This window comes from Cryptomeria japonica, chromosome 10 (genome assembly GCF_030272615.1).
Source record: "Cryptomeria japonica chromosome 10, Sugi_1.0, whole genome shotgun sequence".
NCBI lineage: Eukaryota > Viridiplantae > Streptophyta > Pinopsida > Cupressales > Cupressaceae > Cryptomeria > Cryptomeria japonica.
The window spans coordinates 37,611,735-37,628,802 of record NC_081414.1 but is presented as its reverse complement, the minus strand read 5'-3'; the positions used below and the strand labels follow the sequence as shown (position 1 = coordinate 37,628,802).

Below are 17,068 nucleotides of genomic sequence, written 5' to 3'. Positions count from 1 at the left end.
GACATCAATGATAAAACATCAATGCAACACATAATCAATTCCTCCATATTGCCAACACTCTCTATACTTCTTCTCCCTTTTTGTTTCTCATCCCCTTGGCACCTAACCCCCTCTCATAGGGTAAACATCAAGAGGACAAATTCATAGTTTATCATATTTGGTTCATCATCTCCTTTTTTCCTTGATCCGATATAAGATTTTGTGTTTGAATTTTTTTCTAGTAAAACTCAACAAGATCTAACCAAGGTCTAGGCAATGAAACCAATATTAGCAAAATATTAAAGGGACACAAACTAGAGTTTCGACTCCTAGTAATTTCTTAGTATTTGTTATGACCAAAATTATTTTGTTGTTATTATTCATCAATGCATAAATTATTGATGGTATTTTAAAATTTATTTGTTTGTTTAAACTTATAACCGATTGAAGTGACAATGTAAACAGAATTAATATTAAATTATCTTCTATATCATTACATTTATGACATACTTGAGTACTTTCGAAATTCAAATGGAATAATCTTTGTTTTAAGATTTCAGTTATGAATTTCATTATGGAGGCTATTCTTAGCAGGGACTCGGGAGACATTTTTCTCTAAAAGGAGATATGCACGCATGGACTGATTATCAATATATATTCTTGATGCCTTATAGAAGGGAGATAATAGTAATGCTCGCTTACAGTTGCAGAAATGATATTTTTGGGTCATATCTATTTGAGAACTAAGGTTGGGGAGATTAACATTCATTCCATTTTCTTTACCAGAGATAGTCGACTTGCAAAGAGACACAATTTTGAGATCATTTTAGGGGCATCGGTGTTTTCCTATATTATCATCTTTTCAGATTACAAACCGAGCAAGGAAGAGGAAAGGGGAAAAATAAGGTCCATGGTAATACGTCCACCAAAGAAGGGAAAACCTATAGAAATGGCAAGCTTGAGGAGGATTTTGTAAGTGGGATATCATTGCATATTGTTCATATTCCCTGATTGCGAGGTAAGGAGAAACAAATCAGCATCAGTCTTTAAGGCATAAAGAATAGGGTTGAATCTGTAAGAAAGTCTCTATATCTTCTCCATCTAATTCTCAATATGCAATTATTCCTTGAATGAATTCGTTTTCCTTGGCTATACGTTGTGTAAAATGCCCCTATATTCGTAGGGACTACTTTTCTTTCTGAGATGTTTATGCTTAGAATCTCCACCTTCGTATTGATAATATTATTTTGTAGCCCTGCACTCAATTCTTTGTTGAACAGATTTCTTTCTCATGCGTTGTCTTCTCTGAATGAGAGTCGGTCTTTATACACCTCAGCTGTATGTTTTAGAGAGTTTGCATAGAAAATATGAATCCAGTATCAAGCCGCATGCACATATCCATACGATCAATTACTTCTTAATTTCATGCTCATGCATTAATTCCTCTTAAAATTAGAACACTGTGCAACACTATTATAGTGTCATGCTCCCTCTATGAACTTTCCCATATCAACTCCAAGCAAGAACAAAACAGAAATGGATAAATACAAAAAGAGACACATGATCAACAATTTGCTGGGGGACCATAGAAGAGTACCAATTTCTAATTAAGTGGCATCGGGTAGGTTGAAGAGACACAATACTTGGAAAGGTGGTGACCATGGTTAAAAACATGACTCCTTATTCCCTCTTGAAGGATATAAAATGCAGCAACTTTATGACTCGTAAAGGAATGATAGGAATTGCACTTCACACAAGACAAAGGCTACTGGTGTCCAGAAGACTGTCTGCGTTAGAGATTGTTCCCCTAGACAATGATTATCCTCTCAAATTAACTAATAAGGAAATTATTTAAAAGTAGCATTGTATAATATAAATCTATAGAGATAATAATTAAGAAAAGTTGACGCTAGTTTCATATCAGCAATTGGAATTAAAAAGGATAAAATTAAAATAAACTATAAGCTATTAAAGGGTAACGTTTGGGATGAAGGGTTCTGACCCCTGTTTTTTCTCATATTGAAGGCATGGAGAATAATTAGAAAAGGAGAACTCGATTAAATATTTTTTCTGAATTTAGTAGGTTATTGATGGAAATGTGACATGAGAATTGATGGAAATGTGACATGAGAATATGAATGCAATGTTTATAGTTTGTTGTAATAGATAAAGGGCATATAATCAAGGAAGATTAGAAAATATTTTCAACAAACAATTGTTGAATAAAAAATAAAGACAGTAATAAAATAATAAGATAACATTCATAGAAAATAGAAAAGAAGATTACATAATGCTGAACGTTGTAATAATTAGATCAGAATATAACTCGCAAATATTACAATCCACTATAGTAATTTAGAAATTGTTGTTTAGTTTTATATATGAATTTGTTGCACATATTTGCTATATATTAATAATCACTAAAATATATGTTTAACACTACAATAGTTTGTCAAAAGGAAGGAAGGAAATCTAGAATTAAGGGAGAACAGTTATTGGGCACCCTACTGCAACAGGAGATAAGGAGAGGACAGCTACTAGTGCACCCTATTACAATGTGAAAAGGAGAGAATGGATAAGGGCACCCTAGGGCACTCCTACATTGAGGGATTGTTGATGAACCCAAGATTCTCAAGCCATGGAAGAATATAGGGGGATTGCATAGAGAGAGAAATGATTGTCTTAAGGCACCCTACCATACCTCCTTATTCCATATCTTATATGACTAAGATCCCACATACAAATTACACTCTAACTCGAAATCAAGATTCAAATTCAAGATCACATTATTTATAGAGACATTTTACTTGGTAAGATGTAACCCTAACCCTAATTTGTTGCAATTGTGATTCTAGGGCAAATTAGGAAGGGGACATTATAAATGCTATCGAAGCACCATTCCTGCTACATTGTGGGACAAACCTACTTAACTGTGTCGTTAGGATTAATTATTCATCCTTTTCTTAAGTGAATCAATAAATGGCATAAAATAGTCACTTCTATGTGTGGGCCTATTAATATATATGGTCCATCCCTTATTTGTGTTTATGCATTAAGTGTATTTACATGTATGCTTGATCCTCAATTTTTTACATGTGTATAATTTATGTTTTATATGCTATGTTCATTCACATGAATGCTTCAATCCTCAAGTGTATTCATGTGTATAATTTATGCTTTATGTGTTGTGTGTATTCACATGTATGCTTCATTCCTTAAGGGAATTCATTTGTGCACTTCATGCTTTATGCCCTATGTGTATGCTTCATGACTTGGTGAATTTCATGTATATACTTCATGCTTTATGTTCTACCTATATTTGTGTGTATGATTTATGAATTAATTGAATTCATGTGTATAATTTTCATGCTTTATATGCTACATTTATTCACATGTATGCTTCACAACTTAAGTGAATTCATGTGTAGACTTCATTTTTTATGCGCTACATGTATTCACCCATATGCTTCATGACATAAGTGAATTCATGTGTAAACTTTATGTTTTATGTGCTATATTTATTCAAGTGTATGCCTCATCCCTTAAGTGAATTCATGTGCTATGTGTATTTGTGTGTATGATTCATGCCTTATGTGTATTTATATGATTAATTCATGCTTTATGTGTTTGATTCATGTCTAATGTATTTTCAACATGGTTACTTCATGGGTGTATGTGCATTCCTAATGTGTATACTTCATGTTTGATGTGCCTCCAAACAAGTTTATACCATAAGAACTTATAAATGTTTCAAGAGTCATTTTCTAGCATTCAAATTAAAATAAGGTGCATGTTTTGGATTATCAAGACCCTTCTTTTTGTAAACATGAGTCCCACAATCCCCTAAGTAAAATTGGTAGTGATTTCTATCTCTAGGGTCCAACTCTATAGGGTGTGAAAGTAATAAATCCAAATTAATTGACTTCATATGCACTACTTTACATCAATAGCAACCTGAGAAGCATAGTAAATAGTTAGAAATTGCTCTAGTAAAACCCACTAGGATAATTAAAAATCATCAGCTATCAATTGAACCAAACTATTCATAGTTAGGCTAGTTCTTGACTTGTGGAAATACCATCCAATAATCCTAGGACCAAATCCAAATCAATTTTTGTGGGGAGAATCTATTGTTTGTCAATTACAAACACCATAGAAATGTGAAACATATTACCCATTAACTATTATATTGAAGTTGTTGACCAACATATTTGGTTGACCATTATCAATTAGAATAGAACTAAGATGGAACAAATAGTGATTTACATCAATTGACCAAATGCATAGGGCTAGTTGTACTGGTGCTTAATCTACATTGCATATTAACTACTAAGATAAATTAGATGCTATGAAGTTAGCCATGTGGCCTTCAGTATAGCACAATCCTTAAGTTAGGAACCCCAAGGAATGACCAAATACCTTTGAACTAACTTGTGACTAAATCAAATAAAAGTTTAGGAAAACAACTATCAAGCATAACTACCAGTCCCATAACCTATTTTAGGGCTTGATTGGAACCCCCCCCATCATAGTTGTTATTGTAGGGGGCAATTACTACTATAGTTGTTATTGTAGGGGGCAATTACTACTATAATTGGGGGGCTTGACTGCCCATATAATTTGAGGGCTTGATTGAAACCTGCTAGAATCGAGAACTATGCCCCTCAAATCCGGCTCGAGTGTTGACTGGAGGGCTAGCCCCCAATTCTATGCTAAAGGGCGAGACTAACGTCAAAGTAGCAAGCTGCAGTCAAGCCCTATAATGGCTCGGCTAGGGCCAGATTCTATACATAACATGGGTGGGTGGGGGGAGGCTTCGTAGGAGGTTGGGGTTGCCCCTACTCTTCTATGGCCAAACCGATATAGCCGCCAGTTCTAGTGCAAATAGACCTTATTCCTCTTCGATAGCTTGTTCCACCAGCATTTGCAAGTGTTCCAATAAGTTGTATTCTAACGTTCGCATTTTCTACTACTACTACTTTTAGGTGTTGTTCCGTCATCTGATGCATGTGTTCCAATCAGTGATGTTCCGGTATCTATCAATGTTCAAATGAAGTGATTCTTCGACATTAGCAAATGGTTAGCCAACAGAGCCCGTAGTGCATCCACAGTTGGTCGCACCGCGCTACCTCCATAAGAAGAGATGGTATAGGGCTCAATCCGAAAAACTAAGCTAACTATTGCGTTCCACCCACCGGCCCTACTATTTGAAGGGGGTCGTGTCCTTCAGGAGACGAATCCGTTCATGGGCCCTACCTCCTATATTCGAGGTAGGGTGAATGGGCCCGCTATTTTCTAGTCGAATTGCTTCCATGAGGCACCAACCCGACCGAATGAATGAAACGGAGCGACTTTCAATCAACCTTTTCACTATAGATTGGATCTACCCACCCAGCGCTTCTTAAAAGCCACCCATACATTCCTCATGGATGGTGGGGTTGTGTTCAGTCGACAAGTCCACTCAATCCACCGGTCGAGTACCTAAACTATTCTCTCCCTTCATTCGAGGAACCTGCCACTCGATAGTTAGCCATTCGAGCAGTTCATTAATGTGCTTGCTATAATAAGCTAGAGTAAGCCCTTAACCCCCCACCCAACTATCTCGTAATCCACTGTAATGAATGACGCCCCATAGAATAGTAGGGGGGCCCCTCCACTCGATAGTTGCTATAATAAGCCCGCTAGAATAATTAATCAGTCCCATAGAATTGCCAGGCTTCCCTGATAATGGATATATTAATACAAGGAGGATGACAGAACTAGGATACGCCTTTCTCCAAATGCCTGGCCGGTCTGACCCATTCCTTAAGGGCCCAGGTGCCGTTCCTTATCGGATATCTCTGCTCCTACTGAGCTCGGATCCCAGGACTTTCAATTAGGAGTCCATTCCCCTGATAGTAAGCTTCTAACATGGTAGGGAGTTAAGCTCAGTAACTTCGGCCACCCCACCCCGTGAGTGAGGTGCTGGGGAAATCGAGGATTATTCCTCTCCGTAGCTTGTGCTTTGCTCTCCACGCTATCCAGCCCTATCTAAAAGAATGGCGCCCGTGCGAGTAGTCGCATTCCCATTCCCTAGGGGCTTACTCTCCGACTGTACTGGGTAATTCGAAGATCCTACATTCAACACCGGAAACAGTTGTTGGTTATCTCGCTCCTCTCATTTCCGACTCTCTCTTCGGCCCCCTACCTATATAACTCGGAAGAACCGCATAGATCTGGAGTGGAAAGATTCGACCCAAGTTATAATCTAGTAGGGGGGTACCACGCACAATCAATGCTCCGCCAATCAGGTATACTCCAGACGTAGCGCTATGGGCGGAAGGGGGAGGGGCTCGGGGTGGGTGGGAGGAGGAGAGGTATAGTGGGGCAGCAGGGAACGAATGCGACGACCACCTCAGGGCCGGGGAGCTCCTCTCCAGTCGAGTGCGATCAATTCATGTGCTTTCTTTGGTTTGGTCGAGTGCTCTCCCTCGATCTAATTGGTAAGATGCTGAGATATATATTATTGAATTAAGTAAGATGAAAGTTGATCAAAATCATCAAGCCAAACATGACCAAGATAATCTCCTTATATTTTTCAAGCCAAAGGTTGATACCATATGAGAAAGAATAATTTTAGAAACTTCCAAATTAGATTAGTTACAAAATGTGAAAAGAACAAAGTAGACCCAGGAAAATATAAATTTATTTTAGAGGATTACATTTAAGGTTATAAATGTGTGTCATAATTTTAATCATCTTAGAATGTGAAAATATTTTCCTTTCTTCAAAGAGATAATCATGATATTGTGAAAACATAGGACCAACCAAATTAGTTCTTGCAAATATGATTGATGATATTTCAAGATGGCCTTGTTCCTTCTCCCAAAAACATGAGACAAAACTTGTCTTAAGATTATAAACTTTGTCAATCTCTAATGTTTAAGTTATGTTGTTAGTTATGGGTAAAAACATATGCCAAATAAAATTTGCAACTTGAAATGATATCAAAGTAGCATAATGAGAGACGGATTATGAATTAGACCTCCAAAAAAGTTAGAAGTTGCATACATCAAGCCTTTCTCTATTTGGGTAATCTTGAACACTCTCTCCATGGTCATTCCACTATTGTTTGAGGACAAGCAATCTTGGGAAGGGCATACTATCATTCTTCGTCTATGCACTTTCTTATGTCATCTCTAAGAAAGAACAAAACAAAAATGGATAAATAAAGAAAGAGACACGTGATCAACAATTGGCTAGGGGAACTAAGGCGGGAAACGATTAGTACACTTACATTAAAATAAGCATTGACATGTTGATTAGGAAATGGGTTTTTTAAGAGAAAAACATATAAGGGTACCAATTTATAATTTAGTGGCATAAGGTAGTTTCAAGAGAAAGGATACTTGGAAAGATGGTGATCATGGTTAAAAATGTGACTCCTTATTCGCTCTTGAACGCTATATAATGCAATAGTTTTATTGTTGAGAAAGGGAAGATAGGAATCACACTTCACATAAGGCAAAGACTACTAGTGTCAGAAAGACTGTCTGCATTAGTGATTGTTCCCCCAACATTTGATAATGATAGTCCTCCCAAATTAACTAATAAGGAAAACATTAAAAGTAGCATCATATCATATAAATCTATAGAGATAATAATAAATTATATTTTACACTAGTTTCATACTAGTAATTAGAAATAAAAAAGGGATTAAATTAAAATAAACTATAATCTATTATAGCTCAATGATTTGGATGAAGGATTATGACCCTTTCTACTTGTAAAGATATAAATAGGAGATAGACGAGATTTATTGAAGGCGTGGAGAAAGGAGAATAAGGAATTGATGTGATAATTATAAAATTAGATAGATAAGAACACAACTTGATCTAATATTATCAATCTGAATTTAGTAGGTTATGGATGGAAATGCAACATTTATATTTTGGTGTAATATAAAGGGCAAACTATTAGGGAAGATAAAAAAATATCTTTAGCCAAAAACCATTGGATCATAAATAAAGACAGTAACAAAATAATAAGAAAATATCCACATCAAACAAAAAAGAAAATTATAAAATATTGAAACGTTGTGATAATTAGATAAGAATATAACTCATAAATATTTTAATCCGCTATGGTATTTATACAAATTGTTGTTTAGTTTTATATATGAATTTATTTCACATATTTTTTATATATTAATAATCAATAAAATATGTGTTTAACACTACAATGGTCAGTGAAAGGGAAGGAAGGAAATCTGAAATGAAGAGAACATCTATAGGGAACCCTGCTACAGTGGTAGATATGGAGAGAACAACTACTAGGGCACCCTATTACACTGTGGAAGGGAGAGAATGGCTAAGGGCACCCTATTACAATTTCCCTTCGAACTTCTACATTGAGAGACCATTGATGAACCCAGGATTCTCCAACCATTGAAGAATGGATGGGGATTGCATGGAGGTTGAAATAGTTGTCTTAAGGAACCCTTCCATGCCTCCTTTCTATATTTTATATGACTAAGATCCCACATACAAATAAAACTCTAACTCAGAATTAGGATTCAAATTCAAGCTCGCATTATTTAAAGACATATTTTACTTGGTAAGATGTAATCCTAACCCTATTTTTTTCCAATTATGATTCTATGACAAATTAGTAAGGGGGCATTAAATTTTTAAAATGTCATAAGAAAATTTGATAACATAAAGTAAAAATAAGAATGCAGAACCAAGTAAAACTAGAAAACTAAACTAAAAGTAAAAAGAAAAATTAAATTAATTATATGTACATTGTTAGTTGCATAAAATTTCCCAAACTATCTATGCATTATGCATCAAAGCCTTATGAGTATAATTCTCAAGATTATTTTTACTTTGCATCTTCAAGACATTATATAAGGTTAGTTAGATTCTTTGATTATGAAGGTAGGTGGGAACATCCTTAAAATTATATATGGAAAATTTACACATTTACACATACTATCTTTGTTAGCAAATCAATTGAAATATTATTTTATAATAATAAAAAATTTAAATTATTGGAATATTATAACGTAAAATATATATATAAACCAAATGTTATTGTTATAATGTTTAAAAATAAGTACTGTACCATTATATAACATTTGTTAATTTGAAATAGAGATGGGTTGTCAAGGCTGTTTGGATCTTTTGTTCTAGGTCGGTCTATGTGTGGGTGGGGGCTGAGGACGTGATTGCCGGTGCCCCCTCCTCTTTTCTGGGTATTGATGGTGCGGCTCTTGGCAGAGGTTCTGTTGAGGTCGTGCTTTGCCCCTATGATGGAGGGTTTGTGGTCGTGCTTCTGTCTTGGCCTGGTAGGGTTGTTTGGGACTCGAGTGGTGCTTTTGTTTTTTGTTTATGTTGTTAGTTTTTTGGCTATATGGCCATCAAATGGGTTTTGAGGCCTCTGTATGGGAGGTTTGCATGTCTCTATTTTGTCTCCTTTCGGGGTTCCCTCTTCATGTGTGTGCACGCGCCTCTCTTCATATTTTTTTCTAGAGGTTTTCAGGTGATTTGCAGGCTGCCATTTTTCCACTTTCGTCAATCCATCCTATTGAGGTGAACCATTATTCTGCTGAGGGGAAGAGTTGTGGGTTGAGCTTGTTAGAATGGCTCATGTTGGGGGTTTTGAAAGCCCTTTTTTTCGAGGCTAGTGGTGTGTATATTTTTTTCTCCTTGCTACTAGGTTTCTTTCCTTTTTCTCCTATATAGGTGGAAACTTTGGTGGAGCTTCTTTGCTAGGATTCTGCTTGGATAAGGCCTGTTCTAAGTGCAAGGTTTTGGTCCAACCTTTCTAAAACCCAGTTGTCCAGTAAAGCTTTATGGCTCCATTTCTTGGTTGCTAGACTTTGGTTCATGGTTAGAAGCTTTGTTATCTCTATTGATGGTTTCCTTCTTTTCAACCCCTATTGAGGTGGTCCCTATCCTATTGAGGTGGTAAGGCATTTTGTTGTTAGAGGTGCGACTATCAGATGCTATGAGGTTGTTGGCTTCTTCTTGGTGGTTTTGGGAGCCATTATAAAACACAATTCAAATGTTAGGGGAGCCTTTTAATACCCCTATACTTTTGTTCAATTCTTAACAGTAATCTTGTGGAATCTTGTCTTGTTGGATGCTGATAGTTTTCAAGGGCCCAATATGGACTATGGTTATTTTTTGTTAAGGTCTAGGCTAGCTTTTAGCTACTTGAATATTTTGTCTGAGGTTAAGGATATTGGGATCATCCATGTTGGTTGGCTAAGGGTGCCTATTAAACCCTCATTTTGAGCTCTTATGAGCTTTAGTATGATGTTATAGCCTTGCTGGTGTTGCTTGCTTGATTTGTATTGACTATCCTTTGATTGCTTGGTTGGCTCTATCTATTTATGGTTGTGCTAGTATTTGGTTGGTGTTAGCCAGTTCAGTTGTGTTTGGGCTGTTGATTTTCCTTGTTTGTATCATTTGGCAACGTTGTATTGTGGGTTCTAGATCTTGATAAAATCTGAGGGTTTTGGGTCCCTATAAAAGTTGTTGAAAGGGTTTTCAGGTCCCCCCAAAACTTGTTTTATCCTTAATAAAAAAAAATTGTTAATTTTATATTAATGAAAATAAATTCTCAATTTTACCCACAATTTTTTAATTAATAGTGTAGTTTAAAATTTGAAAATCTTTATGAGAGATACCCAACTTACTCTACCTTTTCTTTAAGTGACAAGCATTATCAAGTTCAACTCCAATAGTAAATATCAAAATCATTACTCTCTTTTTTTAAGAAATAGTGTTATCATTTAGAGTATTGAATTGGATAATAGATAAACATTTAGATAGTTTGCTCATTTTAAAGATTTTGAAATTGATTGTGGTTGTTTGAAATTCCATTAGAAGGAGTTGTTAAAACTTTTCCCTTAATAATTGTATCATGTAGTTAGCATAGTAAAGAGAAACCTAATAAAAATAAAATACACCTTTTCTTCTTTCACTCTCGATTTTTGTGATGAATACAACTTCTAAAATCATTGTTTGTAGAAAAATGAAAATAATATGAATTCTTATAGTTTTCAACCCTATATGTCCACAATTTAGAGTTTGAAAAATATCTTTAAAAAGTCACAGCTAGACTTGTCCAAAATCATGATTTACATACATGGTTTTAGATGTTTATCTCATGCAAGAATGTACTTCCATTACATAGATACCTAATAAATACACAAATTCTAATCCAATTAATTAAATAAATTATTATAATATATTTAATTTTTTACATAAATCCTAATCTACTTTTCCTAAATCCTAATTCCATTTTCGTAAGCCCTACTAACCCCACCCCCTTCCCATTTCACTTGATTTAATAAATATATTAACTCATAAAATATTTATTTTTCAACTCAACCACCTAAATACCAATAAAAGAAATTATAGACTTCTTTTTAAATACCTCAAAAATATTAAAACTATCTTCCCAAAATAAAAATTTGAAATCATATTCAATTTGAAAAGGAATGAACAAATTGTAATTAATCCAATTTACATTAGTAAATAACCAACTCTATTTATGAATATCCAATCTATCAATTATAACTATCTATAATATTTATGAGTTAGTGAATATGATAATATTTGAAATATATTATTGATATATTCATTATATTCACTATAATAAATATATGCCACCAAAATCTATGTTGTGAGTAGAATGCCACAAAAATATATTTTCTTATTAGATGGTGTCAACTAATAAACAAAATGAAAATTTGTGCAAATTGATTTGATAATTCATTTAGAGTAAATGGAGTGAAGTGTGCTAATCATTGCACCCAATGAGGTGGATTATGAATTATATATCCCAAGGCTCAAGGATTGTGTCTAGTTGTTAAATGGATTATTTGAGCTAAATCTAAGGTGATGAACCATAGTCATAGAATTGTTGAAAACATATATGAATGGAAATGTGAGAATGTTAATTAGCTAGAAATTATTCTCTTTAACCATTTTTTTAAATTTCTTAATCAATCCATTTGGAAATCCTAGAAACAATTATGTAAATTATTAAATTACAAAATGTTCATTACAATATGATTTTATATTTGCTTCTTCTTTCCTTTTGGTAGAGCAAAAATAACTAATGTTAAGAGAAAACTTTAGCTGCCATCTTTATATACAAACTTACCACTTGTTTAAGAAACGGGTTCGCTACTTTAGTAAGATATGGGACTTCACTTCTTGTTTTGACTTTTTAATGAGATCACTAAATAAAAATTTCTTTGAATAATAATTATAAATACCTTCTAAATTTTATTCAATATGTTATCCCCCTTTATCTATCATTTAAATTATGCACTTACACTATATAACTTCTTGAAAAGCTCTTCCCTAAGCTTTTCTTATTCTTCCCCCTTAAAAACGTAATTTAGAGATTCTCATTTCAAAAGTAATTTTAGCTCATCAACATTGACATTAAATAGAAGTTCAAATATAGACATAATTATTGATCATATTGAAAGCATAAATACAAATCTAAAGTTTATACATGTTTTCAAATGTTTGTTTAATAAATCTTACATTAAAAATCGTTAGCTGGCAAATGTTTAGCTAATTAAATAGACCTTTTTCATTCATAAGAGTATGGAAGAGTATGGAACACTTATTTTAGGGTTGCACTTTTTATGACTCTATTTTTCTACCTACTTTAATTACTCATCGTTTGGATTGGAAAGAATCTTTACAAATTAAAGTGGTTGATTATTCAATTAAACATATTATCAATTAATATTTATGTATTTTTTAAATTATGGCATTGTTTTCTCAATTTTAGGTGATTTTAAATCCCAATAAGATGTTTCATACTAGTTAAAAAAAACTTAAGCACAATTCAACCTACTCCAAATTAAACATCATATTGTTAATAAGAGAATTATGTATATTAATTATTTAATGAATCTAGTTCAGAAAAATTTATAATCAAAAATGTGTAATTATGAAAGGTTAATCTTTATTATACATGTTAATATTTATTATATATGGCAATCTTTATTAGTACTTGTCGTTAGGCAATACTATTGTAATGAGTTTTTTGTTTTCCAGTTGACTAGTTATTAAAAATAATAATTTGAACCAATCACAAACAAATTTTAAATTTTAATTTTTTCAATCTTTTTATTTACTAAAGTTTAATTGTACAATTTTTAACATTATAAATTACGGAAATTATATTTCTGTACACTTATTGGCTAAATACAATTTAGCTGTTATAAGCAGATTTTTAGGAAATCCAAAATAATTAGTTTTAGTGGCAACTATATAGCCAGAAATATATGTAAATTTAGGAAAAATAGTCACAACCACTATTTAAAAAAAATTAAACTTTCTTTATTTTTGTGATGCATTTTATATTGCTATATGTATTATAGATATTTTATAGAGGAAAATAAATATAGAATTTAATAATGTTATATTATTTTAATAATATATTATTATAACATAAATAGATCTATAATCAAATCAAATAATAAAAGTATCAAATTGTATAAAATTTTAAGGGATATCTATTTATAATAATAATTACATAAGTAAAAAATGTTATGTTATGATAAAATAAATTGATTTGTTATTTTTAGTTATAGTTTTCTTTTATTGAATTAATATGTTTAAAACTAATTATACTTTTATACGTATTTTATTATATTTAAATTACAATTAATTTAAAAAATTATTACTATTTTTATTTAATTAATTTGACTTAATAAAATTATTATCTATCAAGAATATTGTTATTTATTATTAATTTTATTTTTTCTTAATATTTAATTTTTTATATAGTTTTGTTTACACATTTTTGTTTATTATATTTTAGTTTTTAAAGTAGATTTAAATCTAAAACTATTTCAATTATTTAATTTTATTTTGTGAAATTAAAAATTTATTAAGATTTCTTTAATTTATATTATTTTTTCTAATAAAATTTTAATTATTCTGAAATAATTATGTTTAATTTTTTTATCTTAATTATTATAATTTTAAAAATATAATCATTATTAAAATTAAATCATAATTATTATTAAAACTGTACTAAAAACAAGGCAAGTACTAGCCACTATGTGACACTTGTTATTCTTATTAAAAGTTTGTGTATTAAATATCATTCTATTTTAAATTCATATTCTAATTTTTCAAAAAAAATTTAATTAAAATTTTCATATTATTCAATAAAAAATAAATAACTATAATTCTAAAATGGTTAAGATTGTTTTGATGTTAAACTTATATATTCATGGAATATAATTGATGAACGAGAAATCCTTTTTAGTTTGGAATTCATTATAAAAAAATACATACAATTTATTTCTTTTATAAATAGATAAGAATAATTAAACTTAGCATCATCTAACATCAGTTCCGTTGTCGTCTAGTCCGGTTAGGATATCTGGCTTTCACCCAGACGACCCGGGTTCAAATCCCGGCAACGGAAGGTTTTAGAGTTTCATGTTTTAAACCTCAAAACACTCTTCTTAACCATTTTGCAATTATAATTATTACTTTTGGTTATCAGTTACTGTACTTTTCTATAAATTAAGCAATTGAACGTGACAGTCGTGGCATTTTTGTAATGAGAGATGGATTTTTTTTTCAGCTCTCGATTATATCCAGATCAAAAGTTTAATCAGCATTCCTTCGTTTTTCGTTCATCAATTAGTTTTATAATATTGCTGTCCACATTTCATCAATAGTGATTTCTATCAATTAGTTTATGTTTTAAAGATAATTTTAAAATGGAAAGAATGGATATTATTCAAATAAACATAATTTATGTTCATATATCACTCAAATGAAATTGAAGTTCATTAATCAATAAATATTGTATAGTTTTTATTTTATTGTCATTTTGATAGTTTTGAGTTTGCAATGAGTGGGAACGACATGACAATGACTGGGAGTGAAGGGAGCTCAAACAGTGAAGATGAAGATGCCAACAATTTTGTTCTAGATAATTAGGGTCATCCTCTAGCTAATGATGAGGATGTCTTACTCCTTTTGTAGCTTCTTCCAAGTTTCTGAGAGATGCTTGCTATCAAGAGTGTCAGGGGGGATTGAAGGGCAATTCTCTAGTATCTTTCAGCTCCTCTAGTAAGGGACTTCAAAGAGGTTTCCTCCTCTCACCATGCCCTGGATTGGGGATGTGTAGGGTGTGAAGGGTTTGAGTTCTACTAGGGCTTTGTTGCCTCTATCCACTCTTGTTCTGGCTCTTGTTTTGACAACCATCATTCTTGGGGTGTAGGATTTGGCTTAGTGTGTTTAAGGTTGGGCATTCATATGAGCCCTTTTTTGCTTCTACTATGAATGATCCTTAGTCCCATCTTCAGGGATTGTGCCTCTTCCCATTGTTGTTCCTTCTTTTATCTTTGTACAAGGAGGATGCATTAAAATTCTGGATGAGCTTATTGGTATTTTAGCCTCAAGTGGGTCCGTGTTCTTGTGGGGAATTTTTTGGTGTTATACCTAATGTGGATGGTTTCATCTCTTGGGCAAGTAGGAAGTGGAAAAACCAAAGGTGTGTTGGAGATTGTTGTTCTACCCTATGGCTTCATCATCTCTTTCTCTCCTCTTGATGACTATCCTCAAATCTTAAAAGATGGCCCATGGTTTCTTGGCAAATCATGTCTCATTCTTATGAAGTGGAAACATGGGTTGGATCTCAACAAAGTTGACATAGAAAATGTCCCAATGTGGGTCATACTTCCTATCCTACATTAGAGTTCTAGGATGAAAAAGTGTGGATTTCCGTAGCCTTCTCTTTGGGTGATCCCCTTATGTTTGATAAGGTAACCAAATATAGAAAGCATTTCCTCTTTGCTAAATGTTTTCCCAAGATTGTGTTGGTTGTAATTAGGGAATGGCGGATTCCAATTGCCTTGGGCAACATTGGAATCCGCCCAAAGGGCTGGCCCCTTTCTCTAATGTGTAGGGTTGGGCCCTAAACCCCACGGCACCACTTAAACTTGCTCATGCCACACTCAACGTGCTCCCCCAAAATAGGGCTGACCCTATCAAGGCTAAAAAGGAAAAGTAATAAATAAATAAATTATAAAGCAAGCCGACATGACTAAAGTCATTGCTCACCATATAAATAAAGAACAACTTCACATTATCATTTACCAAGTTATCATTCCATGTGAATTATACCTCTGCCTACTATGCGAAGTTTGAAGAAGTAATATTGGCGATTTGTATCTATCATAAAAGGTGCTAATATCAAGAGCAAATACAATTGCAAGAAGGGCGAACCATTCTACAAATACCATTACAAGGAGGGCGAACTATTCTAGATTCAAACAGCTAGGGTTGAAGTCCAGTTACAGGCAAAGGGGCAAACTTAAGATACAATAAAGTGCTGACCTAGGGTGTGGATCCAATTGCTGATTACAGTGTTAAATGGGGCAGGCTTGAGACTTACAAAAGTGCAAACTTGTTGAAGACCTTATCAGCCCTATGTGCAATGATCTTCAAGTACTAAAGATAAGTGTTGTAATCTTCATATGAATATAATCCATAATCAAATCTGGGGATCTTTTCTGGCTGGGTTTTTCTTCCTAGAAGGTTTTCCCAGTGTAACCATGTCTTGTTCTTATTTTGTTCATTTCTATGTGATGCCTAAACCTAGAAAACTCTAAATCTTGCATTTAATCAATTTAGTTAGAAACTAAAATCTGTTTTCTGAGTTTATATTAATCTGAAAGTGCTAAAAGTTAACAGATTGTTGTTGGCAAGCAACTCCCTTCTTTGATTACTCTTTCTTAAAGTTTGTTGAATAAACTCAATCCTAATTGTGAGAAGGATATATTAGCTATTCTTCATGTAGTCAAATAATGGAGCCCATATCTACTAGGTGTTACTACTTATCAAATGGCCATTAGTTTTTATATTCAAAGTCATACTATATATTCTAGTCGGTTAGCATTACCGAATCATGCAGTCGGTACACACAGAGAAGTCGGTATGAACAGTCTAGTCAGTTACAGAAGAAAGCAGTCACAGACCGCAGTATTCACCGAGCTGTTTACCGAGTATCTTTTTACGGCTACCAAGCAGTAAAGTTAACACAC

At 33.1% G+C, this 17,068-nt stretch overlaps 1 non-coding gene across 1 annotated transcript; it reads left to right on the top strand.

Moving 5' to 3' along the window:
• Positions 1–14,362: 14,362 nt before the first annotated feature.
• TRNAE-UUC (transfer RNA glutamic acid (anticodon UUC)) lies at positions 14,363–14,436 on the top strand. Its single transcript has one exon. It is a non-coding gene; the product is annotated as a tRNA-Glu (tRNA).
• Positions 14,437–17,068: the final 2,632 nt, after the last annotated feature.